Source organism: Oncorhynchus nerka, unplaced genomic scaffold (genome assembly GCF_034236695.1).
Source record: "Oncorhynchus nerka isolate Pitt River unplaced genomic scaffold, Oner_Uvic_2.0 unplaced_scaffold_1932, whole genome shotgun sequence".
Lineage (NCBI taxonomy): Eukaryota > Metazoa > Chordata > Actinopteri > Salmoniformes > Salmonidae > Oncorhynchus > Oncorhynchus nerka.
The window spans coordinates 3,569-16,032 of NW_027039394.1; positions in this window are offsets into that span (position 1 = coordinate 3,569).

The following is a 12,464-nucleotide window of genomic DNA, read 5'->3' on the forward strand; positions in this document are numbered from 1 at the left end:
ACAATGTTCTATCAGACTGGAGTAACTAACCAGACAATGTTCTATCAGACTGGAGTATCTAACCAGACAATGTTCTATCAGACTGGAGTAACTAACCAGACAATGTTCTATCAGACTGGAGTAAAACACAATGTTCTATCAGACTGGAGTAACTAAACCAGACAATTATCAGACATCTAACAGAGTAACAGACAATGTTCTATCAGACTGGAGTAACACAGGAATGTTCTATCAGACTGGAGTAACTAACCAGACAATGTTCTATCAGACTGAGTAACCAGACAATGTTCCATCAGACTGGAGTAACTAATAACTAACCAGACAATGATGACTGGAGTAACTAACCAGACAATGTCATCAGACTGGAGTAACTAACCAGACGATGTTCTATCAGACTGGAGTAACTAACTAACTAGACAATGTTCTATCAGACTGGAGTAAATCAACCAGACAATGTTCTATCAGACTGGAGTAGCTATCAACTGGAGTAACACAATGTTCTATCAGACTGGAGTAACACAATGTTCAATCAGACTGAAGTTCCACAATGTTCTATCAGACTGGAGTAACTAACAGACAATGTTCTATCAGACTGGGAATAACTAGACAATGTTCTATAAGACTGGAGTAACTAACCAGACAATGTTCTATCAGACTGGAGTAACACAATGTTCTATCAGACTGGTAACTAACAGACAATGTTCTATCAGACTGGAGTAACTAACAGACAATGTTCTATCAGACTGGAGTAAGTAACACAATGTTCTATAAGACTGTAAAGACAATGTACCTAACCAGACAATGTTCTATCAGACTGGAGTAACTAACCAGACAATGTTCTATCAGACTGGAGTAACTAACCAGACAATGTTCTATCAGACGGGAGTAACTAACCAGACAATGTTCTATCAGACTGAGTAACACAATGTTCTATCTGATCAGACTGGAGTAACTAATCACAATGTTCTATCAGACTGGAGTAACACAATGTTCTATCAGACTGGAGTAACTAACCAGACAATGTTCTATCAGACTGGAGTAACTAACAGACAATGTTCTATCAGACTGGAGTAACTAACCAGACAATGTTCTATCAGACTGAGTAACACAATGTTCTATCAGAGTGGAGTAACTAACCAGACAATGTTCTATCAGACTGGAGTATCTAACAGACAATGTTCTGTCAGACTGGAGTAACTAACCAGACAATGTTCTATCAGACTGGGAGTAACTAACCAGACAATGTTCTATCAGACTGGAGTAACTAACCAGACAATGTTCCATCTGAACAGAGTAACACAATGACTGAATAGTAAGACAATGTTCTATCAGACTGAGTAACTAACCAGACAATGTTCTATCAGACTGGAGTAACACAATGTTCTATCAGACTGGAGTAGCTTACAGACAATGTTCTATCAAACTGGAGTAACTAACCAGACAATGTTCTATCAGACTGAGTAGTAAGACAATGTTCTATCAGACTGGAGTAACCAACCAGACAATGTTCTATCAGACTGGAGTAACACAATGTTCTATCAGACTGGAGTAGCTAACCAGACAATGTTATATCAGACTGGAGTAACTAACCAGACAATGTTCTATCAGACTGGAGTAACTAACCAGACAATGTTCTATAAGACTGGAGTAACTAACCAGACAATGTTCTATCAGACTGGAGTAACACAATGTTCTATCAGACTGGAGTAGCTTACCAGACAATGTTCTATCAGACTGGAGTAACTAACCAGACAATGTTCTATCAGACTAGAGTAACACAATGTTCTATCAGACTGGAGTACCTAACCAGACAATGTTCTATCAGACTGGAGTAACTAACCAGACAATGTTCTATCAGACTGGAGTAACTAACCAGACAATGTTCTATCAGACTGGAGTAACTAACCAGACAATGTTCTATCAGACTGGAGTAACACAATGTTCTATCTGATTGGAGTAACTAATCAGACAATGTTCTATCAGACTGGAGTAACACAATGTTCTATCAGAGTGGAGTAACTAACCAGACAATGTTCTGTCAGACTGGAGTATCTAACCAGACAATGTTCTGTCAGACTGGAGTAACTAACCAGACAATGTTCTATCAGACTGGGAGTAACTAACCAGACAATGTTCTATCAGACTGGATGTTCTATCAGAAGAAACACAATGTTCTATCAGACTGGAGTGACAATGTTCCATCAGACTGTAACTAACCAGACAGTAACACAATGTTCTATCAGACTGGAGTAACTAACCAGACAATGTTCTATCAGACTGGAGTATCTAACCAGACAATGTTCTATCAGACTGAGTAACTAACCAGACAATGTTCTATCAGACTGGAGTAACTAACCAGACAATGTTCCATCAGACAGAGTAACACAATGTTCTATCAGACTGGAATAACACAATGTTCCATCTGACCAGACAATGTTCTATCAGACTGGAGTAACACAAATTCTATCAGACTGGAGTAACACAATGTTCTATCAGACTGGAGTAACTAACCAGACAATGTTCTATCAGATCAGACTGGAGTAACTAGCAGACAATGTTCTATCAGACTGGAGTAACTAACACAATGTTCTATCAGACTGGAGTAACAGAGTAACAGACAATGTTCTAATCAGACTGGAGTAACACAATGTTCTATCAGACTGGAGTACCTAACCAGACAATGTTCTATCAGACTGGAGTAACTAACCAGACAATGTTCTATCAGACTAGAGTAACAGACAATGTTCTATCAGACTGGAGTAACTAACCAGACAATGTTCTATCAGACTGGAGTAACAGACAATGTTCTATCAGACTGAGTAAATCAGACAATGTTCTATCAGACTGGAGTAACACAATGTTCTATCAGACTGAGTAACTAACCAGACAATGTTCTATCAGACTGAGTAACTAACCAGACAATGTTCTATCAGACTGGAGTAACAGAATCAGACAATGTTCTATCAGACTGGAGTAAACAATGTTCTATCAGACTGGAGTAACTAACACAATGTTCTATCAGACTGGAGTAACTAACCAGACAATGTTCCATCAGACTGACAAGACTGAGTAACCAAAATGTTCTATAACTGGACAATGTTCTATCAGACTGGAGTAACACAATGTTCTATCAGACTGAGTAACACAATGTTCTATCAGACTGGAGTAACACAATGTTCTATCAGACTGGAGTAACTAACCAGACAATGTTCTATCAGACTGGAGTCAACTAAACAGACAATGTTCTATCAGACTGGAGTAACTAACCAGACAATGTTCTATCAGACTGGAGACTAACTAACCAGACAATGTTCTATCAGACTGGAGTAACTAACCAGACAATGTTCTATCAGACTGGAGTAACTAACCAGACAATGTTCTATCAGACTGACCTATCATAAAGACTGAGTAACTATCAACCACAATGTTCTATCAGACTGGAGTAACTAACCAGACAATGTTCTATCAGACTGGAGTAACTAACCAGACAATGTTCTATCAGACTAGAGTAACAGACAATGTTCTATCAGACTGAGTAGTAACACAATGTTCCATCAGACTGAGTAATCACAATGTTCTATCAGACTGGAGTAACACAATGTTCTATCAGACTAACAGACAATGTTCTATCAGACTGGAGTAATGTTCTAACAGACTGAGATGTCTCTATCAGACACAGACAATGTTCTATCAGACTGGAGTAACAGACAATGTTCTATCAGACTGAGTAACACAATGTTCTATCAGACTGGAGTAACTAACCAGACAATGTTCTATCAGACTATAACTAACCAGACAATGTCTCTATCAGACTGGAGTAACTAACCAGACAATGTCTAGAGTAAATACAACAATGTTCTATCAGACTGGAGTAACTAACCAGACAATGTTCTATCAGACTGGAGTAACAGACAATGTTCTATCTGGAGTTGTTCTATCAGACTAATCAGACAATGTTCTATAACCAGACAATGTTCTATCAGACTGGAGTAACTAACCAGACAATGTTCTATCAGACTGGAGTAACAGACAATGTTCTATCAGACTGGAGTAACTAACCAGACAATGTTCTATCAGACTGGAGTAACTAACCAGACAATGTTCTGTCAGACTGGAGTAACTAACCAGACAATGTTCCATCTGAACAGAGTAACACAATGTTCTATCAGACTGAATAACACAATGTTCCATCTGACCAGAGTAACACAATGTTCTATCAGACTGGAGTAACTAACCAGACAATGTTCTATCAGATGTTCCAAACTGGAGTAATCTAACCAGACAATGTTCTATCAGACTAGAGTAACACAATGTTCTATCAGACTGGAGTAACTAACTAACCAGACAATGTTCTATCAGACTGGAGTAACTAACCAGACAATGTTCTATCAGACTGGAGTAACTAATCAGACAATGTTCTATCAGACTGGAGTAACTAACCAGACAATGTTCTATCAGACTGTAACTAACACAATGTTCTATCAGACTGGAGTAACTAACCAGACAATGTTCTATCAGACTGGAGTATCTAACAGACAATGTTCTATCAGACTGGAGTAACTAACCAGACAATGTTCTATCAGACTGGAGTAACTAACCAGACAATGTTCTGGATCAAACAATATTCTATCAGACTGAGTAACACAATGTTCTATCAGACTGGAGTAACTAACCAGACAATGTTCTGTCAGACTGGAGTAACTAACCAGACAATGTTCTATCAGACTGAGTAACACAATGTTCTATCAGACTGGAGTAACAGACAATGTTCTATCAGACTGGAGTAACTAATGTTCTATCAGACAGACAATGTTCTATCAGACTGGAGTAACTAACTAGACAATGTTCTATCAGACTGGAGTAACTAACCAGACAATGTTCTATCAGACTGGAGTAACTAACCAGACAATGTTCTATCAGACTGAGACTAACAGACAATGTTCTATCAGACTGGAGTAACTAACCAGACAATGTTCTATCAGACTGAGTAACTAACCAGACAATGTTCTATCAGACTGGAGTAACTAACCAGACAATGTTCTATCAGACTGGAGTAACTAATCAGACAATGTTCTATCAGACTGGGTAACTAACCAGACAATGTTCTATCAGACTGGAGTAACTAACCAGACAATGTTCTATCAGACTGGAGTAACTAACCAGACAATGTTCTATCAGACTGGAGTAACTAATCAGACAATGTTCTATCAGACTGGAGTAACTAACCAGACAATGTTCTATCAGACTGGAGTAACTAACAGACAATGTTCTATCAGACTGGAGTAACTAACCAGACAATGTTCCAGACTGAACAGAGTAACTAACTAGACAATGTTCTATCAGACTGGAGTAACACAATGTTCTATCAGACTGGGAGAGTAACAGACAATGTTCTATCTGACTGGAGTAACTAACAGACAATGTTCTATCAGACTGAGTAACTAACCAGACAATGTTCTATCAGACTGGAGTAAGTAACAGACAATGTTCTATCAGACTGGAGTAACTAATCAGACAATGTTCTATCAGACTGGAGTAACTAACCAGACAATGTTCTATCAGACTGGAGTAACTAACCAGACAATGTTCTATCAGACTGAGTAACTAACCAGACAATGTTCTATCAGATCTGGAGTAACTAACCAGACAATGTTCATCAGACTGGAGTAACAGACAATGTTATCAGATGGAGTAACTAATCAGACTCTATCAGACTGGAGTAACTAACAGACAGACAATGTTCTATCAGACTGGAGTAACTAACAGACAATGTTCTATCAGACTGAGTAACTAACCAGACAATGTTCTATCAGACTGAGTAACTAACAGACAATGTTCTATCAGACTGGGAGTAACAGACAATATTCTATCAGACTGGAGACAATGTTCTATCAGACTGAGTACCAGACACTGACAGACAATGTTCTATCAGACTGGAGTAACTAACCAGACAATGTTCTATCAGACTGGAGTAACTAACAGACAATGTTCCATCTGAACAGAGTAACAGACAATGTTCTATCAGACTGGAATAACACAATGTTCCATCTGACCAGATAACACAATGTTCTATCAGACTGGAGTAACTAACCAGACAATGTTCTATCAGACTGGAGTAACTAACCAGACAATGTTCTATCAGACTGGAGTAACTAACCAGACAATGTTCTATCAGACTGAGTAACTAGACAATGTTCTATCTGAACAGAGTAACTAACCAGACAATGTTCTATCAGACTGGAGTAACTAACCAGACAATGTTCTGTCAGACTGGAGTAACTAACCAGACAATGTTCTATCAGACTGGAGTAACACAATGTTCTATCAGACTGGAGAATAACCAGACAATGTTCTATCAGACTGGAGTAACACAATGTTCTATCAGACTGGAGTAGCTAACCAGACAATGTTCTATCAGACTGGTAAGTAACCAGACAATGTTCTATCAGACTGGAGTAACTAACCAGACAATGTTCTATCAGACTGGAGAGTAACAGACAATGTTCTATCAGACTGGAAACTAACCAGACAATGTTCTATCAGACTGGAGTAACTAACAGACAATGTTCTATCAGACTGGAGTAACTAACCAGACAATGTTCTATCAGACTGGAGTATCTAACCAGAGACAATGTTCTATCAGACTGGAGTAACTAACAGACAATGTTCTATCAGACTGAGAAGTAACAGACAATGTTCTATCAGACTGGAGTAACTAACCAGACAATGTTCTATCAGACTGGAGTAAACACAATGTTCATCAGACTGGAGTAACTAACTAGACAATGTTCTATCAGAGTAACTAACTAGACAATGTTCTATCAGACTGAGTATCTAACAGACAATGTTCTATCAGACTGGGAGTAACTAACCAGACAACTAACCAGACAATGTTCTATCAGACTGGAGTAACTAACCAGACAATGTTCTATCAGAATGGAGTCAACTAAACCAGACAATGTTCTATCAGACTAGAGTAACAAAATGTTCTATCAGACTGAGTAACTAACCGAGACAATGTTCTATCAGACTGGAGTAACTAAACCAGACAATGTTCTATCAGACTGAAGTAACTAACCAGACAATGTTCTATCAGACTGAGAGTAACAGACAATGTTCTATCAGACTGGAGTATCTAACTATCAACCAGACCAGTAACACAATGTTCTATCAGACTGAGTAACTAACCAGACAATGTTCTATCAGACTGGAGTAACTAATCCAGACAATGTTCTATCAGACTGAGTAACACAATGTTCTATCAGACTGGAGTTCTATCAAACGAGTAACAGACAATGTTCTATCAGACTGGTAAGTAACACAATGTTCTATCAGACTGGAGTAAGTAACACAATGTTCTATCAGACTGGAACTAACAGACAATGTTCTATCAGACTGAGTAACTAACCAGACAATGTTCTATCAGACTGGGAGTAACTAACCAGACAATGTTCTATCAGACTGAGTAACTAACCAGACAATGTTCTATCAGACTGAGTAACAATGTTCCTATCAGACTGAGAAAAACCAGACAAATGTTCTATCAGACTGAGTAACACAATGTTCTATCAGACTGGAGTAACTAACCAGACAATGTTCTATCAGACTGGAGTAACTAACCAGACAATGTTCTATCAGACTGGAGTAACTAAGAAGACAATGTTCTATCAGACTTGAGTAACTAACCCAGACAATGTTCTATCAGACTGGAGTAACTAACCAGTAAACAAACAGACTGAGTCCAACAACCAGAGTAATACAATGTTCTATCAGACTGGAGTAACTAACCAGACAATGTTCTATCAGACTGGAGTAACTAACCAGACAATGTTCTATCAGACTGGTAACACAAGTAGACTAACCAGACAATGTTCCATCAGACTGGAGTAACTAACCAGACAATGTTCTATCAGACTGGAGTAACACAATGTTCTATCAGACTGGAATAACTAATCAGACAATGTTCTATCAGACTGGAGTAACTAATCAGACAATGTTCTATCAGACTGGAGTAACTAACCAGACAATGTTCTATCAGACTGGAGAAGTAACACAATGTTCTATCAGACTAGAGTAACAGACAAGACTGGAGTAACTAATCAGACAATGTTCTATCAGACTATCAGACAGGAGTAACTAACCAGACAATGTTCTATCAGACTGGAGTAACTAACCAGACAATGTTCTATCAGACTGTAGACTAACAGACAATGTCAACTGGAGTAACTAACCAGACAATGTTCTATCAGACTGGAGTATCTAACCAGACAATGTTCTGTCAGACTGGAGTAACTAATCAGACAATGTTCTATCAGACTGGAGTAACTAACAGACAATGTTCTGTCAGACTGAGTAACTAACCAGACAATGTTCCATCTGACTGGAGCAAGTAACACAATGTTCTATCAGACTGGAGTAACACAATGTTCTATCAGACTGAGTAACACAATGTTCTATCAGACTGGAGTAACACAATGTTCTATCAGACTGGAGTAACCAGACAATGTTCTATCAGACTGGAGTAACTAACCAGACAATGTTCTATCAGACTGGAGTAACTAACCAGACAATGTTCTATCAGACTGGAGTAACTAACCAGACAATGTTCTATCAGACTGAGTAAATACAAATGTTCCATCAGACAATGTTCTATCAGACTGGAGTAACTAACCAGACAATGTTCTATCAGACTGGAGTAACTAACCAGACAATGTTCTATCAGACTGGAGTAACTAACCAATGTTCTATCAGACTGGAGTAACTAACCAGACAATGTTCTATCAGACTAGAGTAACACAATGTTCTATCAGATTGGAGTAACTAACCAGACAATGTTCTATCAGACTGGAGTAACTAACCAGACAATGTTCTATCAGACTGGAGTAACTAACAGACAATGTTCTATCAGACTGGAGTAACTAACCAGACAATGTTCTATCAGACTGGAGTAACTAATCAGACAGACAATGTTCTATCAGACTGAGTAACTAACCAGACAATGTTCTATCAGACTAGAGTAACACAATGTTCTATCAGACTGGAGTAACTAACCAGACAATGTTCTATCAGACTGGAGTAACTAACCAGACAATGTTCTATCAGACTGGAGTAACTAACCAGACAATGTTCTAGACTCAGACTGGGAGTAACAGACAATGTTCTATCAGACTGGAGTAACTTCTGACCAGACAATGTTCTATCAGACTGGAGTAACTAACCAGACAATGTTCTATCAGACTGGAGTAACTAACCAGACAATGTTCTATCAGACTGGAGTAACTAACCAGACAATGTTCTATCAGACTGGAGTAACTAACACAATGTTCTATCAGACTGGAGTAACTAACCAGACAATGTTCTATCAGACTGGAGTAACTAACCAGACAATGTTCTATCAGACTGGAGTAACTAACCAGACAATGTTCTATCAGACTGAGTAAGTAACACAATGTTCTATCAGACTAACTAATCAGACAATGTTCTATCAGACTGGAGTAACACAATGTTCTATCAGACTAACCAGACAATGTTCTATCAGACTGGAGTAACTAACCAGACAATGTTCTATCAGACTGGAGTAACTAACCAGACAATGTTCTATCAGACTGGAGTAACACAATGTTCTATCAGAGTGGAGTAACTAACCAGACAATGTTCTATCAGACTGGAGTAACTAACCAGACAATGTTCTATCAGACTGGAGTAACTAACCAGACAATGTTCTCAGACTGAGTCAGACTGGAGTAACTAACCAGACAATGTTCTATCAGACTGGAGTAACTAACCAGACAATGTTCCATCTGAACAAGTAACAGACAATGTTCTATCAGACTGGAGTAACTAACCAGACAATGTTCTATCAGACAACTGGAGTAACTAACCAGACAATGTTCTGTCAGACTGGAAGTAACTAACCAGACAATGTTCTATCAGACTAGAGTAACACAATGTTCTATCTGATTGGAGTAACTAACCAGACAATGTTCTATCAGACTGGAGTAACTAACCAGACAATGTTCTATCAGACTGGAGAATCTAACCAGACAATGTTCTGTCAGACTGGAGTAACTAACCAGACAATGTTCTATCAGACTGGAGTAACTAACCAGACAATGTTCCATCTGACCAGAGTAACACAATGTTCTATCAGACTGGAGTAACTAACCAGACAATGTTCTGTCAGACTGGAGTAACTAACCAGACAATGTTCTATCAGACTAGAGTAACACAATGTTCTATCAGACTGGAGTAACTAATCAGACAATGTTCTATCAGACTGGAGTAACTAACCAGACAATGTTCTATCAGACTGGAGTAACTAACCAGACAATGTTCTATCAGACTGGAGTAACTAACCAGACAATGTTCTATCAGACTGGAGTAACTAACCAGACAATGTTCTATCAGACTGGAGTATCTAACCAGAGAATGTTCTGTCAGACTGGAGTAACTAACCAGACAATGTTCTATCAGACTGGAGTAACACAATGTTCTATCAGACTGGAATAACTAATCAGACAATGTTCTATCAGACTGGAGTAACTAATCAGACAATGTTCTATCAGACTGGAGTAACTAACCAGACAATGTTCTGTCAGACTGGAGTATCTAACCAGACAATGTTCTGTCAGACTGGAGTAACTAACCAGACAATGTTCTATCAGACTGGAGTAACTAACCAGACAATGTTCCATCTGAACAGAGTAACACAATGTTCTATCAGACTGGAATAACACAATGTTCCATCTGACCAGAGTAACACAATGTTCTATCAGACTGGAGTAACACAATATTCTATCAGACTGGAGTAACACAATGTTCTATCAGACTGGAGTAACTAACCAGACAATGTTCTATCAGACTGGAGTAACTAACCAGACAATGTTCTATCAGACTGGAGTAACTAACCAGACAATGTTCTATCAGACTGGAGTAACTAACCAGACAATGTTCTATCAGACTAGAGTAACACAATGTTCTATCAGACTGGAGTACCTAACCAGACAATGTTCTATCAGACTGGAGTAACTAACCAGACAATGTTCTATCAGACTAGAGTAACACAATGTTCTATCAGACTGGAGTAACTAACCAGACAATGTTCTATCAGACTGGAGTAACTAACCAGACAATGTTCTATCAGACTGGAGTAACTAACCAGACAATGTTCTATCAGACTGGAGTAACTAACCAGACAATGTTCTATCAGACTGGAGTAACTAACCAGACAATGTTCTATCAGACTGGTAACACAAGTAACTGGAGTACCTAACCAGACAATGTTCTATCAGACTGGAGTAACTAACCAGACAATGTTCTATCAGACTGGAGTAACTAACCAGACAATGTTCTATCAGACTGGAGTAACTAACCAGACAATGTTCTATCAGACTGGAGTAACTAACCAGACAATGTTCTATCAGACTGGAGTAACTAACCAGACAATGTTCTATCAGACTGGAGTAACTAACCAGACAATGTTCCATCTGAACAGAGTAACACAATGTTCGATCAGACTGGAATAACACAATGTTCCATCTGACCAGAGTAACACAATGTTCTATCAGACTGGAGTAACTAACCAGACAATGTTCTGTCAGACTGGAGTAACTAACCAGACAATGTTCTATCAGACTAGAGTAACACAATGTTCTATCAGACTGGAGTAACTAATCAGACAATGTTCTATCAGACTGGAGTAACTAACCAGACAATGTTCTATCAGACTGGAGTAACTAACCAGACAATGTTCTATCAGACTGGAGTAACTAACCAGACAATGTTCTATCAGACTGGAGTAACTAACCAGACAATGTTCTATCAGACTGGAGTAACTAACCAGACAATGTTCTATCAGACTGGAGTAACTAACCAGACAATGTTCTGTCAGACTGGAGTAACTAACCAGACAATGTTCTATCAGACTGGAGTAACTAACCAGACAATGTTCTATCAGACTGGAGTAACTAACCAGACAATGTTCTGTCAGACTGGAGTAACTAACCAGACAATGTTCCATCTGAACAGAGTAACACAATGTTCTATCAGACTGGAGTAGCTTACCAGACAATGTTCTATCAGACTGGAGTAACTAACCAGACAATGTTCTATCAGACTGGAGTAACTAACCAGACAATGTTCTATCAGACTGGAGTAACTAACCAGACAATGTTCTATCAGACTGGAGTAACTAACCAGACAATGTTCTATCAGACTGGAGTAACTAACCAGACAATGTTCTATCAGACTGGAGTAACTAACCAGACAATGTTCCATCTGACCAGAGTAACACAATGTTCTATCAGACTGGAGTAACTAACCAGACAATGTTCTGTCAGACTGGAGTATCTAACCAGACAATGTTCTGTCAGACTGGAGTAACTAACCAGACAATGTTCTATCAGACTGGAGTAACTAACCAGACAATGTTCAATGTTCTATCAGACTGGAATAACACAATGTTC